Genomic DNA, 17,334 nt, shown 5'->3' with positions numbered 1-17,334 from the left:
TACGACCCAGTTTAGCCCATCAAAACCCATAACGGCCCAAGTGCACAGAAATATTCTAGGTGGCCTCATCAGTCTACAGCTTTCGATTGTGGGCTCAGTTTCCTTTTCACACAAGCAATCGCACTCTTAAATGCCGAAGTTTTGGCTTTTCGACTTTGGCTGATTCTTAGCAGAAAATAATGTGATTACACACCTTTTTTTTGAAAGCTTCGTGAAATAACCTCTTGGCACCAACCTACATAGATTTATACACTCAGTCAATCCTTCAATCATCGGTATTTCCAAATACTTGATCCACGCTTAAACCAACACCACTTACCACGATTATAAGAACTATGACCTAATCTTTTACAATTCTTGACCGAGGCACGGTTTCCCTATTTTCGATGATTATCTGACAAGCAACGATAGTTATTGAACAGCAAGGTTAATTAAGAATTATCCCACATGAAAGTTCACGGCATAAAAGGCTTACCTATCAACTTACCCTTAATGGTCCAACCGATTGATGAAAGAGATTTGAAACGCCTCCACTCCCTAGAGAAATCTCCTTTCTCTTCTCGCAACTTAGCACCCTAAATTGAGGATGAAGAATTTGGTTAGAGAGGCTTAGGCACAATCAGCCAAGCACAGAAAAGGACCTAGCTTGAAGAATTCGGTTGAGGTAGAGGTGCATTCGATTTTGGAAAAGAAGATAAATAGAGGAGGTTTCGATTTTGAAAGAAGAGAGATGAAGAAGGAGATGAAGAAAAAATGAGGATTTTGACAAAAAAGAGGAAGAGGAGTCAATTTTTACAGAAGAGAGGAGGAGAGAAGATGGTGGTTTCGGTTTTGGCAAAAAATAAAGACCCCAAAAGATGTTACCTTTTCGACAATTGAAAGAAAAGAAGAGATTATAGCTACTTGGTTATCTCAGAAACTAAACGCAAAATCGAGCAAAAAGAAATAAAACCTGAATGGTAAGACTGAAGAGCAAAGCAAATTCGGTCACCCAAGGCTTCCCAAATGCCGAAAATGCTCCCAAAAGCCCCCTCTAGCCGAATTTTGCACAAACAAGAGTCTCATTCGGCACAACCTCCCCACTCACCTCAACTCCTTGATTATCTCCACCATTTCCTCTATAATCCTCTCCTAGATTTTCTCCCACAACTCTCCATGACCGAATTCAAATTGCACTAAGTAGAGTCTCAAACCAACTCTACTTCTCAGGCTGCCACAGAGTAAAATAAATACTCCCTTGCTACTCAAGGGATTCGAACTCAAACTCCCTTGCCCCTCTTAATCACGCCACTACCACTGGGCTACAAGCTCAACTTGTGCTCCTTTTTTTCCAACAATTATTCCTAAGGTCTTCAGACCAGAATCAAGATTTACTTAAGAGAAAATAAAAATTTTCCTTGGGCCTAGGTTTGATCCCAGGACTTCCTACACACTCCTGTACACACCTAAATCACTTAGTCACTAAAGCACACAAGCAATTTGTGTAATAACATGACGAATTAAAAATTCTAAATTTTTGGGGCGTTGCAATACGTATGTGATATATATATTCAGTGTATGCTTAGTGATAAGGTTTTGATATGTGGATTGAGTAAATGGGTAAAATGCTAAGTATATTATAAATGAAATGATAGTTAAGTTCAGTTATAAGATATGGATTAATATGTGTAATTTCGGTCATGATTTAGGCCTGTTTTAGAAGTGTGTTTTGTTATAAATGAATGTATGAATTTGAGATTGGTAAATAAGAAATGATATGTATAATTTTAATATATGAATTAAGTATTATGCATGTCATATAAGTGTGATGTGTTTTGCAAGAAGATATGTAATGAATATGATTCGTTGTGGTTTATTATGGATTCATTTATAATGTATAATTTGATTTATGGATAGGCTTGAAAGTGGTAAATGATGTGTAGTTATATTCGGCTAGTGATGGGTAAAATAAATACATATACCTATGGTATGTTTAATTGTGGTTTGGTATTTAAATGTTGAATGATTGATTTCGAAATGTGTTAAATATGTGGTAGCAAATTCGGCCTTAGTAAATGGTTCATTTTGATAAGCATGTGAGTTGGGTGTAATATTATTTACCTATTTATGATCGAATATGATAAATTTTATTATTGAAAAATGCATATGAATTGGTAAGGAACAAGACACTATTCGATTATTTGTAATGTTTGCTAATGTTTCATACATGGTTTTAAATAGGATAAATGATATGTTTTGTTTTGACTTAATGAGTGAATTTGCGAAGCACATAGATTGTTATGTTTGATAATTAACTAATGAAATGACGCTTATAAATAGATGGATATATGTATGTGGTATATGTGAAATAAAATAGGTTTGATGATTAATTAGAAGTCTGAAAGCCATGAACTTTGGTCATAAGGTTCGATTATTGAGATTATATGATATATGTATTATGATCGATGAAAATTAGTTGGGTCGAATAAGTGATTAAATTATTAATATTGATATGTTTAAATTTTTAAACCATGACTTGTTTATATACCTTAAGTAGTAAGCATGATTGGGTTTTATTTGGTTAAGTGAACTATATGTAAAATAATTTTATTTGAATGTATATTGATTTATAAGTTCCTATTGTATTCATGTTGTCAAAATTGGAATGAATTGGACAATGGTTGTGTTTGTGTTGATTATTTGCGAGGAATAAATATGTTTTTACTAATTGTAATTAAATGATAGAATGGTTTGAGTTTGAACTGGATTTGATGTTTAAGTTAGTTAATATATTGATTTATTATTATGCTTTGATAGTGAAACAAATAGATAGATTATAAATCGGGGAAAAGATACGGTCATAAAATAATCATCTATGACTTGAGGTAAGGCTATAAGCATATAAATGTCGTTAAATTTGATAATATATAAATGTTACATGATGAACGAAATTTTTGTGAATATATTTGTGTATGGCCGAATGTGTATTGAGAAAAGGAGCTATATTTCGAGTTTGATCCGATCAAGATTCAATGTCCGAAAGTCCCGTACGAACCCTAGGAATAGATAGGATACATATGTCATGACATAGGATTTTCGATATGTGTTTTCGTGTAAGACCACGTCTGGGACGTTGGCATCGATTTGTGTTTACGTGTAAGACAATTTCTGGGACATCGGCATCGTATTTGATTTGTGTAAGACCCTGTCTGGGACAGTGGCATTGATATATGATTACACGTAAGGCCACGTCTGGAACATTGGCGTTGTACGATCTTTCCGATTGTAAGGCGTATCCTTTTTAATTCCGAACGGTTCAACGGGCAATGTCAAGTAAAGACCGAATGTGAAATATAATTAAAAGGTTCAAGTATGTATTCATACTATGATATGAAATTAAGGTAAGTTGTATATTTGAATTGATATACTTGTGATATTATAAGTGATTCGGCATATTAATATACTTGTGATATTATAAGTGATTCGGCCTAATGATATAGTTGTGATATTTAAGAGTGATAATTATATATGTTTATGAGTATTGGTGCATTTAGCTATATGATGTTAAATGCTAATTTATATTTGAAAACATATAAACTTGTGAGTGTGATATATGTATATTCCATTAAGGTTTGAACTAACTAGGTTAATCGACTTAGTGTTAATGTTCATATGATTATAGTTTGCTTAAGACTTACTAAGCTGCGAAAGCTTATTGTGTGTATGTTTGCTCTTCGTTCTATAGATTTTGGAAGTTGGTTACAAGCTCGGGGATCGTCAGAGAAGACTATCACACAATCGACTCCTTTGAGTATTTTGTTAAGTTTCAATTCGATCTTATGTCATGTATAGCATAGCTGAAATGCTTGATTTTGGGTTATGTAATATTGAGCCATGCGAAAATGGCTTTTTTTTTTGTTATGCTTAGTTTCTATCCCTTTGAATATAATGGATTTATTTGATGCTTAAGTAATTAGATTCGGTCATGGTATAATTATGTGTGACTTGTTTAATATGTTTTGTTAATGATCAATTGAATTAAGTCATGGTATAAGCTTGTATTGAAAGTAATATGTATTTCATACGTATGTGAAATATATATATTCGTTGTATGCTTAGTGATAAGGTTTTGAGATGTGGATTGTGTAAATGGGTAAAATGCTAAGTATATTATAAATGAAATGATAGTTAAGTTCGGTTATAAGATATGGATTAATATGTGTAATTTGGTCATGATTTAGGCCTGTTTTAGAAGTGTGTTTTATGTTATAAATGAATGTGTGAATTTGATATTGGTAAATGAGAAATGATATGTATAATTTTAATATATGAATTAAGTATTATGCATGTCATATAAGTGTGATGTGTTTCGGTAAGAAGATATGTAATGAATATGATTCGGTTGTGGTTTATTATGGATTCATTTATAATGTATAATTTGATTTATGGATAGGCTTGAATGTGGTAAATGATGTGTAGTTATATTCGGCTAGTGATGGGTAAAATAAATACATATACCTATGATATGTTTAATTGTGGTTTGGTATTTAAATGTTGAATGATTGATTTCGAAATGTGTTAAATATGTGGTAGCAAATTCGGCCTTAGTAAATGGTTCATTTTGATAAGCATGTGAGTTGGGTGTAATATTATTTACCTATTTATGATCGAATATGATAAATTTTATTATTGAAAAATGCATATGAATTGGTAAGGAACAAGATACTATTCGATTATTTGTAATGTTTGCTAATGTTTCATACATGGTTTTTAAATAGGATAAATGATACGTTTTGTTTTGACTTAATGTGTGAATTTGCAAAAGTACATAGATTGTTATGTTTGATAATTAACTAATGACGCGGACGTTTATAAATAGATGGATATATGTATGCGGTATATGTGAAATAAAATAGGTTTGATGATTAATTAGAAGCCTGAAAGCCATGAACTTTGGTCATAAGGTTCGGTTATTGAGATTATATGATATATGTATTATGATTTGATGTAAATTAGTTGGGTCGAATAAGTGATTAAATTATTAATATTGATATGTTTAAATTTTTAAACCATGACTTGTTTATATACCTTAAGTTGTAAGCATGATTGGGTTTTATTTGGTTAAGTGAATTATATGTATAATAATTTTATTTGAATGTATATTGATTTATAAGTTTTGTGATATTGATATTAAATTTAAAATGCATGTGTATTGATGTGATTGAATTACGAAACAACAAATGTAGTAAATGTCTGTTCTGATCTGTGTTATGTCCGGTAATGCCTTATAACCCTAATCCAGAGACGGATATGGGTTAGGGGTGTTACAATGCAAGCAAATAACATAGTCGAAATTCAAGCTTGATAAAAATGGTGTTGTAACACCCTAATTTTTGGTTCCTTCCTTGTGGAAGATGATATACTAATTTTAATTAGTTTTCTTTAGTTTTGTTTTATTACATTTCCATTTTACCCTTAATTTAAACTTATAAATTAACAACTAAAAAGGTCCTTAACCATCCATCCAAAATCTTATGGACTAATTACTTCATAAGTCCTCATTTTTTTATGGTTAAGCTATCAAATCATTATAATTCTATTATGTCTAAAATTTGAACCTTTTTCAACTTAGTCCTTTTTATTAAAATTAGCTATCTAAACGTTAAAATTTCCTAACCGAATTTTAATACGACTCTAATGACTCTGTAAGTATTCTATAAATATTATTTAAAATTCAACACGATAAAAATTTGTGGTCTCGAAACAACTGTTCCGTTACCACTGAAAAACGGATGAAGCAGACGTTGATGAGACCAGACCTATCCTTGCACACCCTGCCACTATGAAGAAGGCCACAAAAGGACTAGAGGGAGATAAGGAGAAGGCCACAACAGGACTAGAGGGAGATGAGGAGAAGACTAAATCAGTGAGTATTGAGATTGACCATGACAGATAAGAAGCAAACCCAACTTCTACACCACCTGTGGATGCTACTGCACCTGCCCCACCTTAATCGACTGCGCTAATGACACAACAAGATCTTGAGATCAATAAGCTGATTGATGATCTTAAAAAATCAGATGATGAGGAAGATAAGGTGTCGATCAGAAAGCAGCACTACAAGCATGCTATGCAAAAATCCACTCGTCCAAATTAAAGAACAAAAAATTTCACTCCAAGCTTCATTCATTTTTTTATGTTATTTGTTTTTCAGTTCATTGTAGCATGCATTCATAATTTTTGTCTTACAATTTTTTTTCCACATATATATATATATGTTTGTGCATTCCCAATTTTTGTTTATCCATGTATTAAGGACAATGCATCCCTTAAGTTTGGGGGTGTGTTGTGCATATAGATTGCATTCGAATAGTTGTTCATTTTTTTTTTACATTTATTTTGTCATGACACATAAATGCCAAAGAATTTTTAGACTATGATGAGTATATTTTTGCCTATGATGTTCAATGAGGAATTTAATTCTTCGACATTTCTAGAAAATTGTGGCAGTAGATTAGGTGATTTTAGCTTAGGACAGTTTGCTTGTAAATTGATCCCTAAATTTAGGATGTCCTAATGCCAATTACAATTGATCTATAGTAAGTTCTTTTAATAAACTTAGTATAAAGGCAATACTCAATAATGAATAAAGTGACAATGATTTTTAAAAAAATTGCCACCCAATACTCAAATGCTTAGAATTGCCAAGTACAGCACCACTTTGTTTGCTTCATCGTGCTATTGACTAGAAATGTGAGTCCAAGTAAGAGTGTGTAATAAAGAAAAGAAAATTAAGAGCACTCTACTATAGTAACAGGCTGAGTAGCTAATGAGGTAGTTGTTTGCTCTATCCAGTTTTTTAGTCAAAAGCATTAACCTCATGAGTAAGTATTCAAATCGTGACATGTTTGAATATTTAGAAATTTAGTGTATGCTCCATTATAAACTATCGAGTTAAAAAATTATGTGACGAGATGAATCTTCTAATAAAACATAGGCATAATAAATAAATATGTATGTAATTGAGTTTGTAAGTTAGTAAAAGATGAGCTAAGTAAATTAGAATATATTTGCTATAGTGAAAGTTGAATGAGTAGCTAGGATTTTTCTTTCTTTTAAGGTAATATTTTATGTGCTGCCTTTGCTAAATAAGCTTATAAAACTTGATCAAATTTTTAGACATAGAAGATTGCTAAGAACTGAAGTTCAAAATGCTCTCTTAATGGTCTAACAATACAAAAGTGATTATGTTGCTATGACAATTATTACATTCATGCATTCATGCATATTTTGCTTGTGGACAAGTAATAACTTAGGTTTAGAGGGTGATAACTCTTGAAAAGAGTTATATTTTAGGCTTTTAGACGTGGATAATTGTTCGTACTTGAGTAAATTTAGTTGCATTTTAGGAAATTATATTAGTATTTTTATAACATTGCATCATGAAGCTTGGATTGTGCTTTCAATGTCACTATATGTTACTTTTACTTGTGGGAAGAAAGGAATTGCATGTTGTTTATAGCAATTGCCGAAATAAGGAAAAGAAATGAATGAGTGAAGTGTTGTCATGACAAAAGGCTGGATAGATTGCCAGCACAAATGTCATGGCAATTCTAGGAAGATGTTGACTCAGATATCAATCCGTGCCACTCTCAGCCAGTTGTACTTGTACTAGAAATATCGACCTGAAAAAGTGGAGAAACGAGTGTGTGCTGAGGGGGGACCTACCCTATAAAAAGAAGAAAGAAGGACCAAAACATCAAGCAGAACGAAATACCATCTGGAATGCCCCTCTTCACTATATATATACTCATGATCCCCCTTTTGTGGATTTTGAAAAGTGACGATGCTTATTGAAATTGTCCCCTGATTTCCCTACAAAATTTGGGGGAAGGTAAAAGAAAATCTGACGAAGATCTACGTTATTGTTTAACTACTCATGGGGAAGGTCAAATAAATCCAACTGACTCCCAACTAATCTCGTTAGAAGAACCAACTTGAACAGTGCTCATGCAAATCAAGTGTACTATACCTTGACAATGACTCTCGTATAATGTGGTCTTAAAGTTAATTAAGTCTCCTACAGCTTTCCCAAACACTTAATAGGCTCTTCGTGCTCAGCCAAAAGTCTGGGGCGTACTCTTCCTTTGGTGTACTTTTTCTTGAGCGTATTCTTTCTTCACATGAAGATACTCTGTAATTAAATCCTTAGATACTGCCAATGAGCGGATACTTTAACACTAGTATACACCAATTGTAACACCCTTATCCCATATCTGTTGCCGGATTAAGGTTATTGAGTGTTATCGATCAAAACAGAACATTTCACTTTAATTCAAAACAGTTAAACAATTAATTTATAAGCATTTATCAAACAATACCTATCTCTATTATGAAAACAATTATGGGCCTTGAATCAGGCTTACGGGACCCTAAAAATAGTTTTGGAACAATTCAGGATTAAATCAAAACAAAACAGAAAATTTCAGGAAAATTTGAAATTTTGAAAAGAAAGGGTCACATAGCCATGTGGCCAGGTCGTGTGACATAGCTCAGGCCGTGTGAGCATTCGAAATAAGGACATACGGCTGTGTCCCAACCTATGAGTTACAACTCACTGACTTGGCACACACGGCTATGTCGCAGGCCGTGTACTACCCCATGTAACCCGCTAACTTGAGACACATGGTCGTGTTTCAAACCGTGTGAAACCTGCACTTAAAATAATAAAGCACACACTGCCGTGTGGGGTGACCGTGTGTGACACACGCCGTGTGGCAGCCCGTGTCCCTTGTCGTGTACTCACCATTAAACCCTAATTCAAGTCAATTCAATACCAAATCTTGCCTAACAAGATACACCAATATCATATCCATTCCTATGATCAAAACACTCTTAATACATTCTTAAACATATCAAAATAATCAACCTAAAGCTTCTAACCAATGTACCATTCATGGGCACCTCAATTCATAACTAAACATTCAAATAACCTAAACATAAAAAAAAATAACTAAGATTTATCAATTGCAAAATCCAAAATCTTTAACAGTTTCAAAAATAGAGATATGAGTTAAATGGACCTAGTTGCAACGATCTCAAAAACATAAAAATTACAAGAAGCAGATTAAGAAATCATACCATACAAGCATCAAAGAGAAAAGCGAATGCTTTGAAGGTTCTAACAATGGAGGTCCGGTGGGTGAACTACAAAAATAAAGATGATGATAACATCTTTTAATGTTTTATTTTATTAATATATTTATTTTACTTATTAAGTTAAATTTATAACATAAAAATTATAAAAATGCGCTTATCCCACCGTCCATTACTTTCATTACGGACTAATTACAACATAAAACCTCCCATTTTACCTTTTTAAACAATTTAATTAGTATAATTCATTAACAGTTAAGTTTTATATCTTTTATGATTTAGTCATTTTAATTAATTAATTATCAAATCACTAAAATTTCTTGACCAAACTTTGATACACAAAAACAATCACTCTGTAAATATTTAATAAGAATATTTACGAGCTCAGTTTATAGAAATGAGATCCTGATACCTCATTTTTGAAAATCACTATATAATTGACTCATATTAATTAATTAATAATTATTATGGATTTATAGAATTTTTTGTCTTGAAACCACTATTTCCGGTACTACCTGAGAATAGATTCAAATATTGCGATCTCAAAGATTTTTCCATTTTTTTTCCCGCGTAGCTTTCTCCACTCTGTATTAATGCCACTACACTTTAACCAACGATATATGTTTATTTTGTAATTCTTTCACTTCGAGAGCTAAAATTTTTAACCAATTATTCATTAAAGCCTAAATAGTCACTATTCAATATCATTCATAGAAAGTACATATGGTGGATCAGAACAATAACGACAAAGCATAGAGGCTGGAAAACATTATGGATTTTGTCAAGTTATGACTCTTTCCAATATTACAGTTCAATGAACCACGGATTGAAATGTAACACTTAACTCTAGTGTACAGCTTTCAAAAAGACTTTCTCACAATGATCACAAATAAAATTATCAACATTACGGACATTCTGAATATTGATTATTACTGTCTACTAGAATATTGAGTGATTTTTTCTCGACTTATTTCTTCTGGTGAATCCAAACAATATGACACCGTGGCCAAAAGTACATCGATTTCTTCGAGAGTGGACTTAAAAACAACTTAGATATATTTCTTTTACTAGAGTAACGAAATTTCATTTCACTCTTTTTATTACTGTCACAGATCTCTTCCTTGTACTACACTTGATCAGACAAAAATCAAGAATTTCCCATATTTCCATTACTTCAACCAACATTTCAGTCTATATCAGTCAGTCCATCTTCACAACAAGCACACATCTAATTTTTGTTTTAGTCGGTACAATCTCGCAAGTATACTAACTAAACTGAATTAACTCTCGTTCATATTTGATATAGATTTGTTTTCCTGTTTCAACTCGAGAAACTCATTCTTTTCCATTCCAAGCATCGTTACTGGCATAATACTTTCTATATTCAGTTCGAAAAAGATCCCAATTAACTTTTTCTTTCAATACAATAGCTAATAACAAATTACCACTGATACACTTCGTCTTTGATAATAATACTGCACATATTATTAAGTAATCATCAAGTGACCTGCCAATTCATCAGATATTCTCTGAACAATTTCTAACAAGAATTCAGCCCTATCTAAATCATCATAGTTTTACCTAAAAATTCATCGATCCTGCATTTATGATCCTTATCCATGAAAATTTTAGATACAGATACAAGAATGAAACTTTGAGGACCACAGGATGTCGAGGTAGGCACAGTAGGGGGATGGAGGTTGTGGAGCCACAAGATTAATTCATAACAATTTTCCTTAATACAATGACCTATAAAACTAAAAGAACATTCTTTACCTTATTATTGGACATTTGCGACACTGGCACACTAAATACTCGTTCCTTATTTAGGAGTGAGAAAAATATAACGTCGGTAATGACAATATATCACAAAGAAAAAGAAATAGAAAAATAAAGAACACACAAATTTTACGTGGAAACCCTTCCGGGAAAAAACCACAAGCAGAGGAAAAGAAAATTCACTATGTCGAATTCGAATTAATTACAAGAGGAGTAGACTATGCCTATTTATAGGCTTGTAAACCTTATTCTAATAGGAGTGAAACTCCTTATTCTAATAATATCAAATAGATGGAGTTTAATAAGGTTTAAAAAACCTTATTCTAAAATAAAATAAAAGAAGTATAATTCTATAGGGATTTTACTTTTATTTTATTTTACCGCAGTATTTAATTTAAATAAGGATTTAGGTCACTTAATTCTAACAATCTCCACCTTGACACGAATTCTTAATGAACAAGTTCTTTATCGCAAACTCTCAACGAACAAGTTTCTCCACCTCTTCCATAAAACCCCTTAAGGGTTTATTTTCAACAATAAACACCAAGCAAGTCTAAGCAGTGCTCAAACTTGGTTATAGGAAGTGACTTAGTCATCATATTTGCAGGATTTTCATGAGTACTAATTTTTCTCACAACAATAACACCACGAGCAATAATATCACGAACAAAATGATACCGAACATCAATGTGTTTTGTTCTCTCATGAAACATTTGATCTTTTGTAAGGAAGATGGCACTCTGACTGTCACAAAATACCGTATTGATTTAAAGGTCTTCATTGAGTTCACTAAAGAGTCCCTTCAACCAAATAGCTTCTTTACAAGCCTCAGTAATCACCATGTACTCAGTTTTAGTGGTAGGTAAAGCGACTGTAGTTTGCAAAATGGCTTTCCAACTGATTGCACAACCTCCGATTGTAAAGACATAAACTGTGAGAGATCTTCTTCTATCGAGGTCTCCAACAAAATCAGCATCAACATACACAATGACTCCATCTCTAGTTCTTCCAAACTGTAAGCAGACATCGGTAGAACCTCGTAAGTATCTTAAAACTCACTGAACTACTTTCCAATGTTCTTTACCGGGATTCGCCATGTATCTGCTAACTGCACTAACTGCATATGATAAATCTGGACGTGAACAAACCATGGCATACATGAGAGATCCTACTGCACTAGAGTATGGAACATGTGACATATACTCAATCTCATAATCTGATTGTGGAGACAAAGCCGATGAAAGTCTGAAATGGGCTGCTAAAGGAATACTAACAGGCTTAGCATTCTGCATATTGAATCTGCAAAGAACTTTCTCAATGTACCCCTTCTGACTTAGGTACAATTTACTTTCTTTTCTATCTCTAACAATCTCCATACCAAGTATCTTCTTTGCTGGTCCCAAGTCTTTCATCTCAAATTCTTCATTTAGTTGGGCTTTGACCTTTCTTATCTCTCATTTATCTTTCGCTGCTATCAACATGTCATCAACATAAAGGAGTAGATACACAAAAGAACCATCACTGTTTTTCTTAAAGTAAACACAACTATCAAAGCTACTTCTTTTAAAATCATGAGAAGTCATAAAGAAATCAAACTTCTTATACCACTGTATTGGTGATTGTTTCAAACCGTAAAGGGACTTTTTCAGCAAGCAAACATAGTCCTCTTTATCTGAGACTGTAAAACCCTCTGGTTGTTACATGTAAATATCCTCCCCAAGTTCTCCATGCAAAGATGCAGTTTTTACATCTAACTGCTTAAGCTCCAAATCATGCATGGCCACAATACCAAGCAAAGCTCGAATTGAACTATGATTCACAACTGGAGAGAACACATCTGTGAAGTCCACTCCTGGAATTTCACTGTAACCCTTTGCAACAAGCCTTGCTTTATATCTGGGTTCTTCAACTCTTGCAGTCCCTTCTTTTTTCTTAAACACTCATTTACAACGAACAACCTTTTTACCTTTAGGAAGTTTCACAAGATCCTATGTTTTATTTTTGTGTAGCGATTTCATCTCCTCTTGCATAGCAAACATCCACTTTTCTGAGTCTTCACAACTAACCGCCTCAGAATAATTAGATGGCTCTTGGTTTGCATCTATATCTTCAGCCACATTTAAAGCATAAGAAACTAGATCAGCCTCGGCATACTTCTTTGGAGGTTTAATTTCTCTTCTAGTTCTATTTTTGGCAATAGAGTATTGTGGTGAAGAAGCAACTCTATTTTGAATTTTTGTACTGCTTTAGTAGTCGACTCTATTGTAGATTCTAGATTAATCTGATGCTCCACCTGCTTTTGATTTTCTTTATTGGAAGAGTCTTTAAGAGATAAGTTAGGTAGCATATCAGTTTCATCAAAAACAACATCTCTGCTAATCACAACTTTTCTATTTTTAGGACACTATAACTTATACCATTTTACACCAGCTTTATAACCAAGAAAAACACATTTAATAGATCTTGGTTCCAATTTTTCATTATCAACATGAGCATATCCAGGACAATCAGAAATCTTTAAATCAGAATAGTCAGCAGGATTACCAGACCATACCTCTTCTGGAGTCTTTTTCTCAATGGTAACGGATGGAGATCGGTTGATCAAAAAACATGCAGTAGAGGTTGCTTCAGCCCAAAATGACTTTGGTAAGTTGGCATTTGACAACATACATCGAAACTTCTCCATGATTGTTCTGTTCATTCATTCTGTAACACCGTTTTACTGTGGAGTATGACGAACTATCAAGTGTCTCACAATCCCTTCTGACTTGCACAATTTATTAAACTCATCAGAACAGAACTCTAAGCCATTGTCTGTGCGGAGGTATTTTATTTGTTTTCCCGTCTGTTTTTCAATGATGGTTTTCCAAGACTTAAATTCGGAAAACACATTACTTTTCTGCTTCAGGAAGAACGCCCACAGTTTTCTGGAAAAATCATCAATAAAAGTTAGTATATAATTAGCTCCACCTATCGAAGGCACTCTAGATGGCCCCCAGAGATCAGAATGAATATAATCCAATGTTCCCTTCGTGTTATGGATTCCTCTGGTGAATCAAACTCTCTTTTGCTTCCCAAAAATGCAGTGCTCACAGAACTTCAATTTGCAAATTCCTTACCCATCAAGAAGTCTTCTTTTGCTCAATTCTGCCACACCATTCTCACTCATATGCCCTAGGCACATATGCCAAAATTTAGTAATATCATCATCTGACAAGGAAGAGGATGAAACAGCTGCATCACCAGTAACAGTAGAACCCTGCAAAACATATAACTTGACAGTCTTTCTCTGCCCTTTCATCACAATGAGGGAACCTTTGGAAATCTTCAAAACCCCACTTTCAGTTGTGTATTTATACCCTTTTGAATCAAGAGTACTCAACGAAATTAAATTTCTCTTTAATTCGGGAACATGTCGTACATCACTAAGTGTTCTGACGACTCCATCAAACATCTTAACTCTAATTGTTCCAACATCTTCAATTCTATATAAAGCATTATTTCCCATCAAAACAATACCTTCAGACACTGTTTCGTAAGTTGTAAACCAATCCCGATTGGGACTCATGTGGAAGGTGCAACCCGAATCAAGGATCCACTCCTCGCTCGCTTTAAAATTATTAACAGAAGCGACTAGAAGTTCACCATCGCTGTAGTCTTCTACACCATCAGCTTTACCAAAATTTTCTAGTTGTTTTTCATTTTGATTCGCAGCGTCCCTTTTGATCTTATTCTGTAGCTTATAGCACTCAGATTTAATGTTCCTTTTCTTCTTGCAGAAGTTACAAGTTTTACCTCTGTTTAAAGACTTCGATCTACCCTTAGATTTACTGTAAGGATTCCGTTCATGTGTCCTTCCATGATCATCATCAACATTCCGATCTTGTCTCCCACGAACAATAAGACCCTCTCCCTGAGAGTCTGTTTTAACTATAAGATGCTTCATCTTATCATACGAGGTTAAAGAATCATAAACCTCATTAACTGTGAGAGACTCGCGACTATATAAAATCGTATCTCTAAAGGTTGAATAAGACGGGGGCAATGAACAAAGTAGAATCAACCCTAGATCTTCCTTATCATACTGAACCTCCATGGCCTCCAAGTTTGAGAGAATTTCTTTAAACACTGTTAAGTGTTTGTGCACAGATGCACCTTCCTCCAAACGATGAGCATAAAGACGTTGCTTCATATGCAGCTTGCTAGTTAGATTTTTCGACATACATATTCGTTCCAACCTCTTCCATAATCCAGCGGCGGTCTTCTCCTCCATCACATCCTATAAAATTTCGTTAGACAAATGCAGATGTAACTGTGTTAACGCCTTTCGATCCTTGCGCCTCTTATCTTCCCCCATCAATGTTGAAAGCATCTTATCTACCCCTAACAGGGCTTCCTCTAAGTCCATCTGTGCAAGAACTGCCTGCATCTTTATCTGTCACAACGCAAATCTGGTGTTGCTATCCAACAGCGAAATTTCGTACTTCAAAGACGTCATTACCGTGATTTGAGATGAGCAACCCGAAAGCTCTGATACCAATTTGAGAAAAATATAATGTCGGTAATGACAATATATCGCAAAGAAAAAGAAATAGAAAAATAAAGAACACAGGTTTTACGTGGAAACCCTTTCGGGAAAAAACCACGAGCAGAAGAGAAGAAAATTCACTATGTCGAATTCGAATTATTTACAAGAGGAGTAGACTATGCCTATTTATAGGCTTGTAAACCTTATTCTAATAGGAGTGAAACTCCTTATTCTAATAATATCAAATAGATGGAGTTTAATAATGTTTAAAAAACCTTATTCTAAAATAAAATAAGGTTTAAAAAACCTTATTCTAATAATATCAAATAGATGGAGTTTAATAAGGTTTAAAAAACCTTATTCTAAAATAAAATAAAAGAAGTATAATTCTATAGGGATTTTACTTTTATTTTATTTTACCACAGTATTTAATTTAAATAAGGATTTGGGTCACTTAATTCTAACAGGGATCCAAGACATTACTTTCAATTTCATCAGTGACGGCATGATTAGAATCGATCAACATCTTTTAAATTAAAAGTAAACAAGGTTGGATCGGATCAAAAACATCACACTATCACCTGTATTTGTGGCATGTATATACTACACTCCATACGCGCTACGTTAGTCCTAGAATCGACTAAACAATAGCTCTAATACCACTAACTGTAACACCCCCATCCCGTCTCTATTGCTGGATTAAGGTTATAGAGTGTTACCGATCAAAACAGAATATTTCACTTTAACTCAGAATAGTTAAACAATTAATTTATAAGCATATATCAAACAATACCTATTCATGGTATGACAACAATTATGGGTCGCTTACGGGACCCTAAAAATAGTTTAGAAACAATTCGGGATTAAATCAAAACAAAACAGAAAATTTCAGGAAAATTTGAAAATTTGAAAAGATGGGTCACACGGTCGTGTCGCCAGGTGGTGTGACATAGCTTAGACTGTGTGAGCATTCGAAATAAGGACACACGGTCATGTCCCAGCCCATGTGTCTGACCGTCTAACTCACTGACTTGGCATACACGACTGTGTCATAGGCCGTGTGCTAGCCCGTGTAACCTACTGACTTGAGACACACGGCCATATTTCAAACCGTGTCTCAGGCCGTGTGAAACCTGCACTTAAAATAATAAAAGCACACACGGTCGTGTGGGGTGACCATGTGTGACACACGACCGTGTGACAGCCCATGCCCGAAGCCATGCACTCACCATTTAACCCCTAATTCAAGTCAATTCAATACCAAATCTTGCCCAACAAGATACACCAATATCATATACATTCTTATGATCAAAACACTCTTAATACATTATTAAACATGTCAAAACAATTACTTCTAACCAATGTACAATTCATAGGCACCTCAATTAATAACTAAACATTCAAATAACTTGATAAGACTTTGTGTAATACCAATTTCCAATTTAAGCTCCCAAAACTGACTACATTGTTATTATTACCTTTTGAGCATGCTACAAAGTTTACCAAATAAGCATCAGGATTTCCATTTATACATAAGATTACGTATTCTAACATTACAAAACATACTCTAAAGAAGCTAACAAATCTTCTTAATCATCTGTTACCATTAAAATTAATAACATACAAACAAAACCTATATACACATGCCACAACCCAAAAAGAGATACAAAAGCTACCACAAAAGGGAGTTGGATAGTGTGAGCTTTTCGGTCAATCTGTCTGTTTGTTAGTATCTACAAAATAGCATAAAAGAAACAAGTAAGCTTATAAAGCTTAGTAAGCTCATAATATAAACGTTCACTTGAATTATACCATAAAAATAAATACTTAAAGAAATATCATACCATCCCTAATCATCGATACCAAAACATGAATTACAATATTACTTGTAC

The sequence above is a fragment of the Gossypium raimondii genome, chromosome 1 (genome assembly GCF_025698545.1).
Source record: "Gossypium raimondii isolate GPD5lz chromosome 1, ASM2569854v1, whole genome shotgun sequence".
Lineage (NCBI taxonomy): Eukaryota > Viridiplantae > Streptophyta > Magnoliopsida > Malvales > Malvaceae > Gossypium > Gossypium raimondii.
This window is presented reverse-complemented; position numbering follows the sequence as displayed.